The 20,116-nt window shown below is 41.1% G+C and overlaps 1 protein-coding gene across 2 annotated transcripts in view; it reads left to right on the top strand.

Moving 5' to 3' along the window:
* SNTG2 (syntrophin gamma 2) overlaps window positions 1-20,116 on the top strand; it is a 1,024,184-nt gene that overhangs the window by 951,165 nt on the left and 52,903 nt on the right. The window lies entirely within an intron of this gene.

Here is a 20,116-nt window from a genome sequence, read left to right as displayed (position 1 = left end):
TGGGGACCGTTTATGGACACCCGGCCGGGCGGCTGGGGACTGAGTATGGATACCTCTCTGCCGAAGCAGCCATGAGGTAGTGGCCAGCTTCGGCCTCCTTCAAACTAAAAGGCCCCATTTCAAGTGAAAGCTAGCAGTATGGTATTGCAGCCTGCGGGTGGGTGGGTGGTTGGTTGGCTGCATATTTGCACTTGCATTGCAAGGAATGGGGGAGGTACCATTGAACACTGCCATGGGACAATTACTTGCATGGGGATAGTTGCAAGTCTGCATCTTCTGATGCGGCAAGGATCACTTCTGATGGGCACACTTTTAGGCAGTGACCTGGGTGTCAGAGATGTTTCCAGGGGTCTTTCTTATGCTGTTCCCATGTCTTTTCAGCACTGTATGCATGTGTCACACAGCACATGGCCAGATTAGATTGTAAAATGTTAAAATGACATTTCCCGGTGAATGCATTTGTCACGGTTGAAAGCAATACAAAAGTGCAAAAACACATAAAAAATGCTACTCGTGAACATAGCCGAAGGTGTGGAGGAGTATTTTTTTGGGGGGGTTATTTATTTTACCTTATACACAAGTCTTTACCATGGAATGGAAGTTCCGTAACATATTTCACAGGAAAACCGTGTCAGTTTCGTTTTTGAACGTTTTATTGTGAGCCCTTAAAAGTGGCTTAATACCTCTGACCACGTTGTTGACAGCAGTGACCTGGGGGTCAGAAATGCTTCCTGGGTTGATCCCCATGCTGTCCCCATGTCATTTGAGCACTGTCACTATCATTTTGGGCACTTGTTAGGCTTTTAAAAGACTGCCGGGGGTGCCGCCGCAAAAATGCTCGTGTCTCCCATAGACTAACATTGGGCTTGTTGCTTGGGTCGAGCACCCGAGTATCACGGTGAGCTCGGCCCGAGCTTCGAGCACCCAAGCATTTTAGTGCTCGCTCAACACTACTCCTGACCCAAACTAACTAGTTTAGTTCAAAAAGACCCCCACTGGTCAGGTTGGGTATTGCAATCTGATCACGGACCATATATCACGGATGTGTGAACCTTACTGATGGATTATTCCTAAAACAAAAGGGATGATATATCCTAAATTACTTTAGAGCGAGGAGCCCATAATCTGCTCTACTACAGGGCCACATTTATTAATGCTACAAATAGCAATTATTAGATTCAGCATAATTATTAATCTGATGCAGATGATTTGATCAGAAGGATACACATAATAGAGAACTAAGTGAAAGAGTAAAGTAGTTCACAAAATGTGCAAATCTCAGAGAAAATCAGCTTATGACTCAAACTATGAGTAACAGCAAAAGATTAGAGACAAAATACTAAGCCTGGAGAAAGAGCCGCAGGCTGCAGGGAAATGGAGCTGCATCGCTTCACTAGAAGAAGAAAGATAAACTGATGTCACACTGCAGGCTAAAGAAGTGACATCAAAATACTCATGTGCCATAAATGCAAAAGCTACAAAATATTGTCTGGAGGAATCTCATCTTAATCACAATCACCTCATGCTGAATATTGCTGCAAAACAGGAAGAATAAAAACCTAAAGATAATGGATAAATAGAAAAAAAGATAGTTCCTATGTGACTTTACTAATATCTCTGAGAGATTTAGAATTACATATTAAGAAGATTGTCTCAAAACGAGAGCCCATTTATTTATGCCCGGCCCATCCAATTGTTTTGCTAATAGATCGGCAGATGTCATATGAAATTTATAGAGTGGAGTTCTCGGCTCCCAGGGCTCAGGGTCCCTCACTATGTGCCAGAATGGATAGACGCTCTGTAAAAGTACCTCCAGATATGGTGGACCAGTGTGACCATTCATTACATCTAAGGCTATTCATTGAATGACCAGCATGTAATGTTACATGCCTAAATGCAACATCCTCTGGATCACTAAGAGACAGTAGTGTCACTAAAGTCAAATGAGCCCAGTGAAAAATTTGGACCTGAACTCCTACCTGTAAGTTGGTCAGATGTGTGGCCCCTTATAGAGTTCTAGATCATAAAAAGACATACATCTTGGCCCCCATGTAATAATGTCCCCCATCCTGGATCCTTCTCGCAATAATCTCTCCCATTTGGGCCTCTTCCAGTAATAATGTCCCCATCCTGGCCCCCTTCAGTAGTAAAGCCTCCTATGCTGGGCCCCGTGCTATAACAATTTCCCCCATCCTGGACCCCTTCCTGGTATAATGTCCTCCATTGCTCATCAAATTGGAAAAGTGTTTCAAGTGGGGTACCACAAGGCTCTGTCTTGGCCCCAGTATTGTTCAACATTTTTATAAATGATCTATATAAGGGATCTGAAGGTAAACTAATCACATTTGCAGACGATGCAAAGCTAGGAGGGATAGGTAACACTAGAAAAGAACAGAGAAAGGATTCAGAAGCATCTAGATGAGCTTGAACAATGGGCAGTGTCTAATAGAATGGTGTCTAATTAACAGGGACAAATGCAAGATTCTACATTTGGGCAAGAAAAATGAAAATCACATCTGCAGCATAGTAAGAATAAAACTAAGCAACCTCACATATGAAAAAGACTTGGGTATACTAATATATCACAGACTGCACATAAGTCAACAGTGTAATGCAGCAGCAGTAAAGGCAAACAATTCTGAGATGTATTAAAAGAAGCATAGAGTCTAGATCACGTGAAGTAATTATCCCCCTCTGCTCCTCCTTGGTCAGACCTCATCTGGAATACTGTGTCTTGTTCTGGGCACCACATTTTAAAAAATACGTAGAAAAACTGGAGCAAGTTCAAAGAAGAGCTACCAGGATGGTGAGCGGACTGCAAACTATGTCCTACGAGGAACGGTTAAAGGATCTGGGAATGTTTAGCTTGCAAAAAATAAGGCTAAGAGGAGACTTAATAGCTGTATACAAATATCTGAAGGGATGTCACAGTGTACAGGGATCATCCTTATTCTCATTTGCACATGGAAACACAAGAAGCAATGGACTGAATCAAAGGGAGAAGATACAGATTAGATGTTAGAAAAAACTTTTTGACAGTGAGGGTGATCAATGAGTGGAACAGGCTGCCACGAGAAGTGGTGAGCTCTTCTGGTATAGTGTCCCCCATTTTGGTATAATGTCCCCAATTCTGGTATAATGTCCCCCATACTGGGCCCCTTATGTTCTTCTCTAGCACATTTTAAAAATAAACAAATTATTATTCTTGCCTACATGCGCTGCACGTCACTGGCAAACTGAAATAAGTTGCTGGCCTCTAATTGGCCAGTGGTGTGTATTGCAGCGTAGGGAGCCTGCGGATCTGCAATACATTTCACCTGATAGTGCATCCGAGGACACACATCCAGGTGTCACTGGTGTCAGCGGGAGCCCCTCCTGTATTGGCCCAGTCACGGTTGCACATTCTGCAATGGTGGTCATTACGCCCCTGCTAAAAGATAAAGTTATATGTTAAAGGAAACCTGTCATGTCCAAAATCACTATTAACATGCAGATATGGGGATAATATACAGTTTAATAGCATGAGCTTTATTCCTCCCGGAAGCCTCTGCAGCGTATCAGTGCAGCAACAGCTGTCAGTCAATGTGCTGAGATGTGCTTACAGCCGGAGCTCACTGTATACTGAGCAGTGACTGAAGCTATGCTGGCTGTGCCTCTATGACTGAAAGTCGGAGTCTGTCAGGAGGAATAAAGTTCATATATTCTCAGCAGCAGGGCTTTCATTTTGGCGGCTGCTCAAGTTTAGATTGCAGTTACCTCCATATCTGCAGATTTATAGCTTTTGGGGGCACGACAGATTCCATTTAAGGCTAAGGTCACACAACCGTTTATCTTTCATTAGAGAGAATCAGGCTGATTAACCCCTTTCTGACGTGTGACCTAATAGTACGACCTCAGCCGATTGGACCAATGACGTACTATTAGGTCATATGGCGATCGCGCCCGCACTCAAGCGGTGCGGGCCGATCGCCGCCGGGTGTCAGCTGATTGTCACAGCTGACACGCGGTGCTATGTGCAGGGAGCGGTCCCGCTCCCGGCACATTAACCCCCTCAATGCTCTGATCGAAGTCGATCGCAGCATTGCGGGGGTAAGGGGAGGTGATCGCAATACTCACCTCCTCTCCCGGTCTCCAGCATTGTCTGCCGTGGCTACCCGGATGTTGCCATGATGACCCGATATTTTCATCTGGGTCACCAGACAGCAGGAAGATATTTTGGTCATGCGCAGTGCATGACCAAAGTATCTTCTGCCTCTGCAGCGCTGATAGCCTGTATAGCACAGGGATGGTGCTCCATCCCTGTGCTATACAGGTGATCAGAATAAAAAAAGTGAAAGTCCCATAGTGGGACAAGGTGTAAAAGAAAAAAAAATGTCAAAGTGAAAAAAAAAAAAAAATTGTAAAAATCTAAAAAAAAAGAAAAAATATAAACCACCAAAAATAAAAATATAATGTACCGATCAATAAATATTATTATGAAAAAAAAAAACAATAAAAGTACACATATTTGGTATCGCCAGGTCCAGAATGACCTGACCTATAAAACTGTTCCACTAGTTAACCCCTTTAGTGAACACGGTAAAAAAAAAAAAAAAACGAAGCAAAAAACAATGCCTTATCATCATACTGCCAAACAAAAAATGGAATAACACACGATCAAAAGATGAATATATATAAAAATGTCCAAAAAATAAAAAAGTTATAGCTCTCAGAATAAAGCAATGTAAAAGCGTCAAAACATAAAAAAACTATATAAATGTGGTACCGCTGTAAACGTACTGACCCGAAGAATAAAGCTACCTTATCAATTTTACCACACGCGGAACAGCATAAAAAAAAAAAACATAAAAACAATTCCTGAATTGCTGTTTTTTGTTTATTATGCCTCCCAAAAATCGGAATAGAAAGCGATCAAAAAATGTCAAGTGCCTGAAAATGGTACCAATCAAAACGTCAACTCGTCCTGCAAAAAACAAGCTATCACATGACTCTGTCAGTCAAAATATGGAAAAATTATTGCTCTCAAAATATGGCGATGCAAAAACTAGATTTTGCAAAAAAAATGCGTCTTTTAGTGTGTGACAGCTGTCAATCATAAAAACCCGATATGATTCTGGTATCGCTGTAATCGCACCGACACAAAGAATAAAGCTGTCTAATCACTTATGCCGCATGAGGATGGCGTAAAAAATAAACTCTAGGGCTAGGGTTGTGTTAGGGTTAGGGTTGGGGTTAGGGTTGGGCTAGGGTTAAGGTTGGGCTAGGGTTGGGGTTAGGGTAAGGGTTCGGCTAGGGTTAGGGTTGGGCTAGATTTGGGCTAGGGTTAGGGTTGGGGTTGGGGTTAGGCTAGGGTTAGGGTTGGGGTTGTATTAGGGTTGGGGTTAGGGTTGGGCTAGGTTTGGGGTTAGGGTTGGGGTTGGGGTTGGGCTAGGGTTAGGGTTGGGGTTGTATTAGGATTGGGGTTAGGGTTGGGGTTAGGGTTGGGCTAGGGTTGGGGTTAGGGTTGGGGTTGGGTTTAGGGTTGGGGTTAGGGTAAAAAAAAAAGATGACGATATGGTGATATGGCGACTAGTGTTGAGTGCAAGTGCTCGCTACTTGAGTTTGCATTGGTAGCTCGGGTACGCACTGAGTATCTCAATTCCTGCCAATTTTGCGTTCAAAAAGTCACACTGTGCTCCTTCCCTTTTGAACTCTGCCGTGTGCCCAAACACTGTATTTTCCCCACATAGTTTTTGGGGTCCATTTTCTCCTCTTACCCTTGTGAAAATAAAAACATTTGGGCTAAAACATCATTTTTGTGGAAAAAGTTTGATATTTTTATTTTCACGGCTCCATGTTATAAACTTCTGTAAAGCACTTGGGGGTTCAGGGTGCTCACCGCACATCTAGATAAGTTCCCTGAGGGGTTTAGTTTCCAAAATGGTGTCACTTGTGGGGGTTTTCCACTGTTTAGTCACATCAGGAACACATTCACTAATTATTCAGGCAAATTTTACATTCAAAAAGTCAAATGGCGCTCCATCTCTTCCAAGCCCTGCCGTGCGCCCAAACAGTGGTTTTCCCCCACATATGGGGTATCGGCGTGCTCACGAGGAATTGCACAACAAACTGCATGGTGCAATTTCTCCTGTTACCCTCATGAAAATGCAAAATTGGGGGCTGAAAAACATTTTTGTGGGAAAAATGTGAAAATTATATTTTTACGGCTCAATGTTCTAAACCTCTGTGAAGCACCTTGGTGTTCAAGATGCTCACCACACATCTAGATAAGTCCCTGGCTGGAGGTGTCTAGTTACCAAAATGGTGTCACTTGTGGGGTTTTTCTTTACTGTTTAGGCACATCAGGGGCTCTCCAAACGCAACATGGCGTCCGCTAATTAATCAAGCAAATTTTACATTCAAAAAGTCAAATGGCACTCCTTCCCTTCCGAACCCTGCCGTGCGCCCAAACAGTGGTTTTCCCCCATATATGGGGTATCTACTTACTCAGGAGAAATTGCACAACAAACTGCATGGTGCAATTTTTCCTGTTACCCTCATGAAAATGCAAAATTGGAGGGTGAAAAACATTTTTGTTGAAAAAATGTGAAAATTGTATTTTTACGGCTCAATGTTCTAAACTTCTGTGAAGCACCTGTGGGTTCAAGGTGCTCACCACACATCTAGATAAGTTCCCTGAGGGGTCTAGTTTCCAAAATGGTGTCACGTGTGGGGGGTTTCCACTGTTTAGGCACATCAGGGGCTCTCCAAATGCAACATGGCATCCGCTAATTATTCAAGCAAATTTTACATTCAAAAAGTCAAATGGTGCTCCTTCCCTTCCGAACCCTGCCGTGTGCCCAAACAGGGGCTTTTCCCAACATATGGGGTATCGACATGCTCAGGGGAAATTGCACAACAAACTGTGTGGTCCATTGTTTACTGTTACCCCTGTGAAAATAATAAAAATTGGGTCTAAATTAAAATTTTTGTGAAAAAAGTTAAATGTTAATTTTTTTCTTCCACATTCCAAAAAATACTGTGAAGCACCTGAAGGGTTAATAAAGTTCTTGAATGTGGTTTTGAGCACCTTGAGGGATACCGTTTTTAGAATGGTGTCACTTTTGGGTATTTTCTGTCATAATGGCCCCTCAAAGGGACTTCAAATGTGAGGTGGTCCCTAAAAAAATGTTTTTGTAAATTTTGTTGGAAAAATGAGAAATCACTGGTCAAATTTTAACCTTTATAACTCCCCAATAAAAAAAATTTGGTTCCAAAATTATGCTGATGTAAAGTCGACATGTGGGAAATGTTATTTATTAACTATTTTGTGTGACATACAATACAGACCAAAAGTTTGGACACACCTTCTCATTTAAAGATTTTTCTGTATTTTCATGGCTATGAAAATTGTACATTCACACTGAAAGCATCAAAACTATGAATTAACACATGTGGAATTATATACTTAACAAAAAAGTGTGAAACAACTGAAAATATGTCTTATATTCTAGGTTCTTCAAAGTAGACACCTTTTGCTTTGATGACTGCTTTGCACACTTTTGGCATTCTCTTGATGAGCTTCAAGAGGTAGTCACCGGAAATGGGTTTCACTTCACACGTGTGCCCTGTCAGGTTTAATAAGTGGGATTTCTTGTCTTATAAATGGGGTTGGGACCATCAGTTGTGTTGTACAGAAGTCTGGTGGATACACAGCTGATAGTCCTACTGAATAGACTGTTAGAATTTGTATTATGGCAAGAAAAAGCAGCTAAGTAAAGAAAAATGAGTGGCCATCATTACTTTAAGAAATGAAGGTCAGTCAGTCTGAAATATTGGGAAAACTTTGAAAGTGTCCCTAAGTGCAGTTACAAAAACCATCAAGCGCTACAAAGAAACTGGCTCACATGAGGACCGCCCCAGGAAAGGAAGACCAAGAGTCACCTCTGCTTCTGAGGATAAGTTTATCCGAGTCACAAGCCTCAGAAATCGCAGGTTAACAGCAGCTCAGATTAGCGACCAGGTCAATGCCACACAGAGTTCTAGCAGCAGGCACATCTCTACAACAGCTGTTAAGAGGAGACTTTGTGCAGCAGGTTTTCATGGTAAAATAGCTGATAGGAAACCACTGCTAAGGACAGGCAACAAGCAGAAGAGACTTGTTTGGGCTAAAGTAGGAATGGACATTAGACTTGTGGAAATCTGTGCTTTGGTCTGATGAGTCCAAATTTGAGATCTTTGGTCCAAACCACTGTAACTTTGTGCGATGCAGAAAAGGTGAACGGATGGACTCTACATGCCTGGTTCCCACCTTGAAGCATGGAGGAGGTGTGATGGTGTGGGGGTGCTTTGCTGGTGACACTGTTGGGGATTTATTCAAAATTGAAGGCATACTGAACCAGCATGGCTACCACAGCATCTTGCAGCGGCATGCTATTCCATCCGGTTTGCGTTTAGTTGGACCATCATTTATTTTTCAACAGGACAATGACCCCAAACACACCTCCAGGCTGTATAAGGACTATTTGACAAAGAAGGAGAGTGATGGGGTGCTATGCCAGATGACCTGGCCTCCACAGTCACCTTACCTCAACCCAATCGAGATGGTTTGGCGTGAGCTGGACCGCAGAGTGAAGGCAAAAAGGGCCAACAAGTGCTAAGCATCTCTGGGAACTCCTTCAAGAATGTTGGAAGACCATTTCCGGTGACTACCTCTCGAAGCTCATCAAGAGATTGCCAGTCATCAAAGCAAAAGGTGGCTACTTTGAAGAACCTAGAATATAAGACATATTTTAAGTTGTTTCACACTTTTTTGTTAAGTATAGAATTCCACATGTGTTAATTCATAGTTTTGATGCCTTCAGTGTGAATGTACAATTTTCATAGTCAAGAAAATACAGAAAAATCTTTAAATGAGAAGGTGTGTCCAAACTTTTGGTCTGTACTGTATCTTTCTGATTTAAGGGCATAAAAATTACAATTTTGAAAATTGCAAAATTTTCAAAATTTTCATCAAATTTCCATTTTTTTCACAAATAAACGCAAGTGATATCGAAGAAATTTTACGACTATCATGAAGTACAATATGTCACGAAAAAACACAGTCTCAGAATCAGGGGGATCCGTTGAAGCGTTCCAGAGTAATTACCTCATAAATTGACAGTGGTCAGAATTGTAAAAATTGGCCCGGTCATTAACGTGCAAACCACCCTCGGGGGTAAATGGGTTAAGCTAATCACACTCTGGTCAGATTCTGATCAGAGTTTGATCAAAGTGTTATCCAATTTTCTTGGATTTTGAGAATAAATACAACATTTCTCCATCTTCTCCAGTCTGTCAAGTTCAGTCCATGAAAATTGGATTGCACTCAGATGTCATTCGAGTGTAGTCTGATTTTTTCCACAGACTCATAGACATGAATGTCCGCATGAAATCCCATAATCAGATGCAAATGAGGCATGCTTTGATTTTTTTTCCTTCAGCTGTATTGCTGACTAAGGCTGTGTGCCCACTATGCGTTTTTTAAGCGTTTCCGCAACGGCAATTCCGCTGCAGAAACACTTAAAAAACACTTGGCAGAAGGTCTGCCATGTTCCCCAATGATAATCCGCATGTGCTGTGCACATGCTGCGGAAATTTCCGCTGCGGATTATCAGTATGGAAAAATCCGCAGCACTACCAATTATTTTGCGTAATTGCAGCGTTTTCGCCTCCATTGACTTGCATTGAATCGCTTAATATCCGCATGACTACATGAGCACATGCGGATATTAAGCGATTCAATGTGAGGATGGTACCCAGGTCTGGAGAAGAGGAGACTCTCCTCCAGACCCGGGTACAATAGTACCTGTAAAAAAAAAGAATTTAAAATAAAAAAAATACATTATACTCACCTTCAGATGGACCCCGGTCTCCATAGTGATGCTTCCTGGCTTCCCGGCGACTCGCGATGGTCTATAAGGACCTTCCATGACGTCATTTAGTGATTTGACAGGTCACGGCGGTGGCGCGTGACCTGTCACAGGACTAAATGACGTAATGGAAGGGCCTTATTAGACCACTGCGAGCTGCCCAACACACCGGATGCACAGGACAAGGAGACTGGGGGCCATCGGAAGGTGAGTATAATGTTTATTTTTTATTTTTTACCATTCTTTTACTATAACTTGGTCACACTATAAAAATCCATGCCGGTTGCATGAATTTATATAGTGAGACCAAGTTGTCAACCACTTTCCAAATGATGCTAAAATCGCCTGGAAAGCGCTTGACAACCTGCATGTGGAAATGCATGTGAAAAATGCTTCACTTCCGCTTGTCCCTGGCAGGAAAAACGCATGTACAATCCGCATGTACAATCCGCATGCGTTTTTTCTGCCAGAGAGATGGAGAAACGCTCAGGAAAAATCCGGAGCATTTCTGCATCGTGGGCACTTAGCCTAATGCTATCTTTCAAAATGACGGATAGCACTTGTCCAATTTTTATGGCCGTGTAAACAAGCCCTAATGAGACAGGAATGATAATAAATATCAGTGAGATAAATATTACCCATAAATTCAATTAAAATAATCTTTACTTTAGCCCAAAACTGCCTACTGATCATTATCCACAATGTTGTAAAGATGAGTAAATCTGCCAAAATTCTAATTTGACAGATTCACTCAATAGCGGTCGGGAGCATCGATTAGCATGAGTTTTATTTGACGTGTATCGAATGAGCCTCGATTGCATTAAAAAATCTATTTATTGTGTTCTGAGTAGAGATGAGCGGTGTTCGACTCGAACTGTTCGCCAATTTCAAATTCGAGCTGTTTTGGGTGGTGTTCGAGCCGTTCGGTGAACATGAACGATTTGAAAAAAATTCGGCTGTTCGAGGTTATGTTCAATAACTGTTCGTGCACCAAAATCATAACTGGATTTTTTCTCAGTAATGCTGAAAATTAATGTTAATACGCAGTTTGAGTGTACAGCGGGGAGGGGCAGGGGATGGATCTCTGCAGGAATAATGAAGATCTCCATTTTTTTTTCTCTTTCCCGCATTTACAGTGGGGAGGTGCAATCTGTCAGCCTATCAGCAGCGCACACACGGAGCGAACTGCTTTTTTTCACACACGCAAGGGCATGTGTCATTGGCAGTGTATGTCACATGTCCTTGCCCTATAAGACCCAGCCATTTTAACCGTCGCCACCATTTTCTCACTGCTGCACCTGCGTGTTAGACCGCACCGCTGTTGCTGTGTGCGCTATACTTTGTTAATTTCAAGCCAATTTTCGCACAAATCTACAGATAGCTTGGGAGTAGGGAAGAGTTGTGATTGCAGTCCTTTTAAGGACTAGGTTACATCATTTCATACGACTTTTATCAGGCAGGTCTGTGCTCTTAAATAGATAGGTTGGGAGTAAAGACTAATTGTAATTGCAGTCCTTTTCAGGGCTAGGTTACATCAGTACCTATCACTTTTTGCCAGGCAGGTCTGTTTTAGTGCTGTGCAAGTTTTTTTCACAGCATTTGGCTAAATCTAGCAAAGCAAATCCTTTTTGGTCTATTGCAGAGTGTGTTAGTCAGTGGAGTAGCCTATCTGTGTTGCAAGCTACACCACATGTGTATAGAATACTATTTTTTTTACTGCACCTAGTGAAGTAAAGCCTTTTGGGCATAGCATCATTCTATTAGTCCATCTATACTAACCTCCATCAGGTTGCAAATTAAATATAATTTTTTTCTGCATCTAGCTCTGAAAAAATATTTAGGCTTCTAGCAGTGTGTGTGACTTGGTCTATTAGTCCATCTATACTGACCTCCACCAGGTTGCAAATTCAATAAAATATTTTTCTGCATCGAGCTCTGAAAAAATATTTAGGCTTCTAGCAGTGTGTGGGACTTGTTCTATTAGTCCATCTATACTGACCTCCATCAGGTTGCAAATTCAATATAATTTTTTTCTGCATCTAGCTCTGAAAAAATATTTAGGCTTCTAGCAGTGTGTGGGACTTGTTCTATTAGTCCATCTATACTGACCTCCATCAGGTTGCAAATTCAATATAATTTTTTTCTGCATCTAGCTCTGAAAAAATATTTCAGCTTCTAGCAGTGTGTGGGACTTGTTCTATTAGTCCATCTATACTGACCTCCATCAGGTTGCAAATTCAATATAATTTTTTTCTGCATCTAGCTCTTAAAAAATATTTAGGCTTCTAGCAGTGTGTGGGACTTGGTCTATTAGTCCATCTATACTGACATCCATCAGGTTGCAAATTCAATATAATTTTTTTTCTCCATCTAGCTCTGAAAAAATATTTCAGCTTCTAGCAGTTTGTGTGACTTGTTCTATTAGTCCATCTAAACTGACCTCCATCAGGTTGCAAATTCAATACAATTTTTTTCTGCATCTAGCTCTGAAAAAATATTTAGGCTTCTAGCAGTGTGTGGGACTTGGTCTATTAGTCCATCTATACTAACCTCCACCAGGTTGCAAATTAAAAATTATTTTTATCTCCATCTAGCTCTGAAAAAATATTTAGGCTTCTAGCAGTGTGTGGGACTTGTTCTATTAGTCCATCTATACTGACCTCCATCAGGTTGCAAATTCAATATAATTTTTTTCACCATCTAGCTCTGAAAAAATATTTCAGCTTCTAGCAGTGTGTGGGACTTGCTCTATTAGTCCATCTATACTGACCTCCATCAGGTTGCAAATTCAATATAATTTTTTTCTGCATCTAGCTCTGAAAAAATATTTAGGCTTCTAGCAGTGTGTGGGACTTGTTCTATTAGTCCATCTATACTGACCTCCATCAGGTTGCAAATTCAATATAATTTATTTCTGCATCTAGCTCTGAAAAAATATTTAAGCTTCGAGCAATGTGTGGGACTTGTTCTATTAGTCCATCTATACTGACCTCAATCAGGTTGCAAATTCAATATAATTTTTTTCTGCATCTAGCTCTGAAAAAATATTTAGGCTTCTAGCAGTGTGTGGGACTTGTTCTATTAGTCCATCTATACTGACCTCCATCAGGTTGCAAATTCAATATAATTTTTTTCTGCATCTAGCTCTGAAAAAATATTTCAGCTTCGAGCAATGTGTGGGACTTGTTCTATTAGTCCATCTATACTGACCTCCATCAGGTTGCAAATTCAATATAATTTTTTTCTGCATCTAGCTCTGAAAAAATATTTCAGCTTCTAGCAGTGTGTGGGACTTGTTCTATTAGTCCATCTATACTGACCTCCATCAGGTTGCAAATTCAATATAATTTTTTTCTGCATCTAGTTCTGAAAAAATATTTAGGCTTCTAGCGGTGTGTGGGACTTGGTCTATTAGTCCATCTATACTAACCTCCACCGGGTTGCAAATTAAAAATAATTTTTTTCTGCATCTAGGTCTGAAAAAAATATTTAGGCTTCTAGCAGTGTGTGGGACTTGTTCTATTAGTCCATCTATACTGACCTCCATCAGGTTGCAAATTCCATATAATTTTTTTCTGCATCTAGCTCTGAAAAAATATTTAGGCTTCTAGCAGTGTGTGGGACTTTGTCTATTAGTCCATCTATACTAACGTCCACCAGGTTGCAAATTAAAAATAATTTTTATCTGCATCTAGCTCTGAAAAAATATTTAGGCTTCTAGCAGTGTGTGGGACTTGTTCTATTAGTCCATCTATACTGACCTCCATCAGGTTGCAAATTCAATATAATTTTTTTCTGCATCTAGCTCTGAAAAAATATTTAGGCTTCTAGCAGTGTGTGGGACTTGTTCTATTAGTCCATCTATACTGACCTCCATCAGGTTGCAAATTCAATATAATTTTTTTCTGCATCCAGCTCTGAAAAAATATTTAGGCTTCTAGCAGTGTGTGGGACTTGGTCTATTAGTCCATCTATACTAACCTCCACCATGTTGCAAATTAAAAAAATTTTTTATCTGGATCTAGCTCTGAAAAAATATTTAGGCTTCTAGCAGTGTTTGGGACTTGTTCTATTAGTCCATCTATACTGACCTCCATCAGGTTGCAAATTCAATATAATTTTTATCTGCATCTAGCTCTGAAAAAAATATTTAGGCTTCTAGCAGTGTGTGGGACTTGGTCTATTAGTCCATGTATACTAACCTCCACCAGGTTGCAAATTAAAAATAATTTTTATCTGCATCTAGCTCTGAAAAAATATTTAAGTTTCTAGCAGTGTGTGGGACTTGTTCTATTTTTCCATCTATACTGACCTCCATCAGGTTGCAAATTCAATATAATTGTTTTCTATATCTAGCTCTGAAAAAATATTTCAGCTTCTAGCAGTGTGTGGGACTTGTTCTATTAGTCCATCTATACTGACCTCCATCAGGTTGCAAATTCAATATAATTTTTTTTCTGCATCTAGCTCTGAAAAAATATTTCAGCTTCTAGCAGTGTGTGGGACTTGTTCTATTAGTCCATCTATTCTGACCTCCATCAGGTTGCAAATTCAATATAATTTTTTTCTGCATCTAGCTCTGAAAAAATATTTAGGCTTCTAGCAGTGTGTGGGACTTGGTCTATTAGTTCATCTATACTAACCTCCACCAGGTTGCAAATTAAAAATAATTTTTATCTGCATCTAGCTCTGAAAAAATATTTAGGCTTCTAGCAGTGTGTGGGACTTGTTCTATTAGTCCATCTATACTGACCTCCATCAGGTTGCAAATTCAATATAATTTTTTTCTGCATCTAGCTCTGAAAAAATATTTCAGCTTCTAGCAGTGTGTGGGACTTGTTCTATTAGTCCATCTATACTGACCTACATCAGGTTGCAAATTCAGTCTAATTTTTTTCTGCATCTAGCTCTGAAAAAATGTTTAGGCATCTAGCAGTGTGTGGGACTTGTTCTATTAATCCATCAATACTGACCTCCATCATGTTGCAAATTCAATATAATTTTTTTTCTGCATCTAGCTCTGAAAAAATATTTCAGCTTCTAGCAGTGTGTGGGACTTGTTCTATTAGTCCATCTATACTGACCTCCATCAGGTTGCAAATTCAATATAATTTTTATCGGCATCTAGCTCTGAAAAAAATATTTAGGCTTCTAGCAGTGTGTGGAACTTGGTCTATTAGTCCATGTATACTAACCTCCACCAGGTTGCAAATTAAAAAGAATTTTTATCTGCATCTAGCTCTGAAAAAATATTTAAGCTTCTAGCAGTGTGTGGGACTTGTTCTATTAGTCCATCTATACTAACCTCCATCAGGTTGCAAATTCAATATAATTTTTTTCTATATCTAGCTCTGAAAAAATATTTCAGCTTCTAGCAGTGTGTGGGACTTGTTCTATTAGTCCATCTATACTGACCTCCATCAGGTTGCAAATTCAATATAATTTTTTTTCTGCATCTAGCTCTGAAAAAATATTTCAGCTTCTAGCAGTGTGTGGGACTTGTTCTATTAGTCCATCTATACTGACCTCCATCAGGTTGCAAATTCAATATAATTTTTTTCTGCATCTAGCTCTGAAAAAATATTTAGGCTTCTAGCAGTGTGTGGGACTTGGTCTATTAGTCAATCTATACTAACCTCCACCAGGTTACAAATTCAATATAACTTTTTTCTGCATCTAGCTCTGAAAAAATATTTCTGCTTCTAGCAGTGTGTCTAACTTGTTCTATTCGTTCATCTATACTGACCTCCATCCTGTTGCAAATTCAATATAATTTTTTTTCTGCATCTAGCTCTGAAAAAATATTTCAGCTTCTAGCAGTGTGTGGGACTTGTTCTATTAGTCCATCTATACTGACCTCCATCAGGTTGCAAATTCAATATAATTTTTTTCTGCATCTAGCTCTGAAAAAATATTTAGGCTTCTAGCAGTGTGTGGGACTTGGTCTATTAGTCCATCTATACTAACCTCCACCAGGTTGCAAATTAAAAATAATTTTTATCTGCATCTAGCTCTGAAAAAATATTTAGGCTTCTAGCAGTGTGTGGGACTTGTTCTATTAGTCCATCTATACTGACCTCCATCAGGTTGCAAATTCAATATAATTTTTTTCTGCATCCAGCTCTTAAAAAATATTTAGGCTTCTAGCAGTGTGTGGGACTTGTTCTATTAGTCCATCTATACTGACCTCCATCAGGTTGCAAATTCAATATAATTTTTTTCTGCATCTAGCTCTGAAAAAATATTTAGGCTTCTAGCAGTGTGTGGGACTTGGTCTATTAGTCCATCTATACTAACCTCCACCAGGTTGCAAATTAAAAATAATTTTTATCTGCATCTAGGTCTGAAAAAATATTTCAGCTTCGAGCAATGTGTGGGACTTGTTCTATTAGTCCATCTATACTGACCTCCATCAGGTTGCAAATTCAATGTAATTATTTTCTGCATCTAGCTCTGAAAAAATATTTAGGCTTCTAGCAGTGTGTGGGACTTTGCCTATTAGTCCATCTATACTAACCTCCACCAGGTTGCAAATTAAAAATAATTTTTATCTGCATCTAGCTCTGAAAAAATATTTAGGCTTCTAGCAGTGTGTGGGACTTCGTCTATTAGTCCATCTATACTAACCTCCACCAGGTTGCAATTTAAAAATAATTTTTATCTGCATCTAGCTCTGAAAAAATATTTGGGCTTCTAGCAGTGTGTGGTACTCATTGTATTAGGCCTTCTATACCAAGCTCCACCAGCTTTGAAATTAATAATAATTTTTAGCTGCATCTAGCCCTGAAAATAATTTTTCTTCCCAATAGTGGTAGCAATAGAAATATGGGGCGCGCGCCTGGCTAACAAAAATATACGCTTCATAACAAAAAACACCAGCCTAGTGCATTGCATTAATAAGATGGCATCATCGTCTCTCCCATTGCTAGGCCTACTCCGCCGGCTAGCATTCCTGTGCCTAAAACACAGTTTATGGGTCCACGCTAGCCACTATGCTGAGGGGTCTAAAGCTGCTGCTAACGCTTTATAACAATTCAATTGGCAGATTTTCACAGAGCTCTTCCCCAACGCCCACCCATCGGGCAACAGTTGCCCACCCTCCCTATGGGATCTAGTGGCGAATAGTTGATGCCATTAATCAGAGCGTCAGTTGCCCCGTCGACTTGGCAAGCATACGGTAAGGCATGGGAAGAGTGGACACGACTAGTAGCAGGCAGACGGGTTGACCAATGTGAACAAGCCAGATCACAAGTCACCATAGAATTTCTCCACCAGCTAATGATGAGGGGCATATCAGGGGCGTCAGCGCAGCGGTGTCTGACCGGAGTAGCATTTCACTTCCAACTACTGAATTGGGGAGATGTGACAAAGATTCATCATCAGACAATCCATAAAAGGGTGGAAAAGGAGTCAGCCAAGTCAGGAGTATAGACGTCCCGTCCCGTGTCACTAAAACTGATTTCTCACATCATATCCCTAATACCATTAACATGACACTCACAATTTGAAGCAACACTACTGTCTACTGCATTTGTGATCGCCTTTTTCGGGGTGCTATGCATAAGCGAATTAGTCCCTCAATCCAAAATTACCACCAGTGGAGGCTTATTACACCAGGACGTAGTCATAGCCAATAATGCAATACATCTACGCATACGCCAATCGAAAACGGTTCCAGCGGGCAGGGGCACTTGGGTACTTCTACAACCCACAAACGGTACACTGAGTCGGGTAATAATAGTAAAAACATATCTAACCATCAGATCACAAAGTAATTTCTTCCTATCACACATTGATGGAACGCCATTATCAAGATGCCAGTTCCAAGCTATATTTAATAAATGCATAACATCGGCAGGGAACCACCCCAAAGATTACGGGACACACTCATTCTGCATAGGCACGGCCACGGAAGCAGCAAGAGCAGGACTGTCAGAAACGGAAGTTCAGAGGATAGGGAGATGGCGATCCACGTGTTTGGCGAGATACATAAGACCGGCCTTGTTATCCTAACGTGGTTTGTTTCTTTTACAGGTGACGCTAAGCCAACAGTGTGGGTGATAGGCCACTCGTATATATATTGGGCTGAAAAAAGGGCGAAAGTCCGCCCAGGTGGGAGGAAATTAGAGTTTCATAACACATATTTCAACTGGAGAGGTATTAGAGGCCTGCTATGGCCACAGGTACTAATGGAGGTAATCAAGGTAGGGAGAGAGGCAAGAGGTCTGGTCATCTTAGTTATACTGGCCGGGGGAAACAACCTAGGTCATCACAAGATCGCATAACTAATGGCAATAATGAAACTAGACACTGAGCGCTTCAGAGAATTTTTCACAAAACTAGCTATAGTATGGTCAGAGATTGTGCCGATAGCAGTATGGCTAGGTGCGTGAGACATCACGGCCATCGAACGGACAAGGTGGGTAATAAATATTCGGATGGCAAAATTTAGAAGAGACAGAGGCGGTGTAGTGATATGACACCGACAACTGGAAGGAGATAAAGCAGGCCTCATACGGCCCGACGGTGTTCACTTAATGGATATTGGACTGGACATATTCCTGTCAGGACTCCAGGACGGAGTGGAACAAGCGTTAAGAGTGATGAATGGGGGTCAGAGTCCTGCATACGAGTACGCAGGATCCTCCGTGGCCTGGAAATAGAAAGGACATGTTGGAGAGCTACACTTGTTGGCCAACTTACCGGTGTGGAGACACAGGGCATGCTGCAACAAGCTGAATTATTTTAGAAATAAAATGCCGCTCTAATGGAATGAGTATAAAGAGTAATAAAGCTGTGACCGATCCTCACCCATCCAGTTGTAAGATTTACATTATTGTATTGTCAAGGAAAGGGGGGCGGTAGGGGGGCTGAGCGTCTAGGTTTGGTTGGGGCTCCCCACAGTCTGCCTAGGCTAGATGCATTTAAAAATTCTTATTAGATACACAGGCGGTGCAGCTTGCTTCGCAGCTGGGCTACTACGCCCAAAGTATTGCCTAGGCTAGATGCAGTTAAAAATTCTACTCTGATTTACAGACACTGAAGCTTTGGAGCAGACCTTTGAGTAAACAGCTCTTCAGACTCAACCATCTGTGTTACCCCAAGCCATAGTGTATGTAGTTTCTTACAGTTAAAAGGGGGGGGGGCAGCGACCCAACCCAACTCGAATTGACGATGCCAACGTCACGTAAGACACAGCAAGGGGACTCCAAAAAGAGACTCCATTTTTTCCCAAAATTGTGGCACAGACACCACTTAACCCTAGAACGCATACCTGGGGCCTCGCTGGCCCGCCCTGTTAGTTGTTTTCTATTTTCTGCAAGATTACTTTAGTTAGAATTTTGAAACTCTAGGTATTCTTCATGTATATAGTTGTTTGTCATTTGAGTTTGAGTTATTCCATGTTATTTGCACATGGGCCTAAAAGGCCCCAGGTATGTGAAAGTGTAGATTTTTATGGTCATGCGTTCTATGGTTAAGTGGCATCAATTGCCCCACAGTTGCTTAAAACGGTTGGTGAAGTGATTTTACCAAATCCTCAAGCTTTTAGTCTCCCCAGGATGACACAGGGGTAGAAAATTCCTTGCGAAACCATGATTTGTTCATCTTTATGAACGTGAGTCTGTCTACATTCTCAGTGGACAGCCGCGTGCGCTTATCTGTCAGCACACCACCAGCAGCGCTGAACACACGTTCAGAGAGAACGCTGGCTGTAGGGCATGACAATATCTCCAAGGCGTGAGTGGCGAGCTCCGGCCATTTTTCCAGATTGGAATCCCAAAATGAGCAAGGGTCCAGTGACACAGTCATGGCTTCGATGTTCACTTGGAGATACTCCTGTACCATCCTCTCTAGGCGTTGACTATGTGTCAGACTTCTTGTCTCCTGTGGCCTTGCAAAGGATGGTCTAAAAAAGTGGTGAAACGATTTCACAAAATTGCTGTTACCAGCAGATACTGTGTTACTGTTACGGTTTGAGTGATGAAGACCCGACAGTCCCATGGTTGGCAAGTTAAAACTGTGAGATTCACTACGTGCACCACTGGTGTTTTGTGGAAAAGCACATGTAAGATTCTGCAACAGCGTCTGCAGATACTCCTGCATGAGAAAATCCCTTTTTATGGCAGGAATTATTTCGGCAAATTTACTTTTGTACTGGGGATCTAAGAGTGTGGCAACCTAGTAGTCGGGATTACTTCGAATTCTGACTATCCGAGGGTCATGTT

The sequence above is a fragment of the Phyllobates terribilis genome, unplaced genomic scaffold (assembly GCF_046119375.1).
Source record: "Phyllobates terribilis strain yellow unplaced genomic scaffold, ASM4611937v1 Scaffold_3__8_contigs__length_932513732, whole genome shotgun sequence".
In the NCBI taxonomy this organism is placed as follows: domain Eukaryota; kingdom Metazoa; phylum Chordata; class Amphibia; order Anura; family Dendrobatidae; genus Phyllobates; species Phyllobates terribilis.
This window is presented reverse-complemented; position numbering and strand designations above follow the sequence as displayed.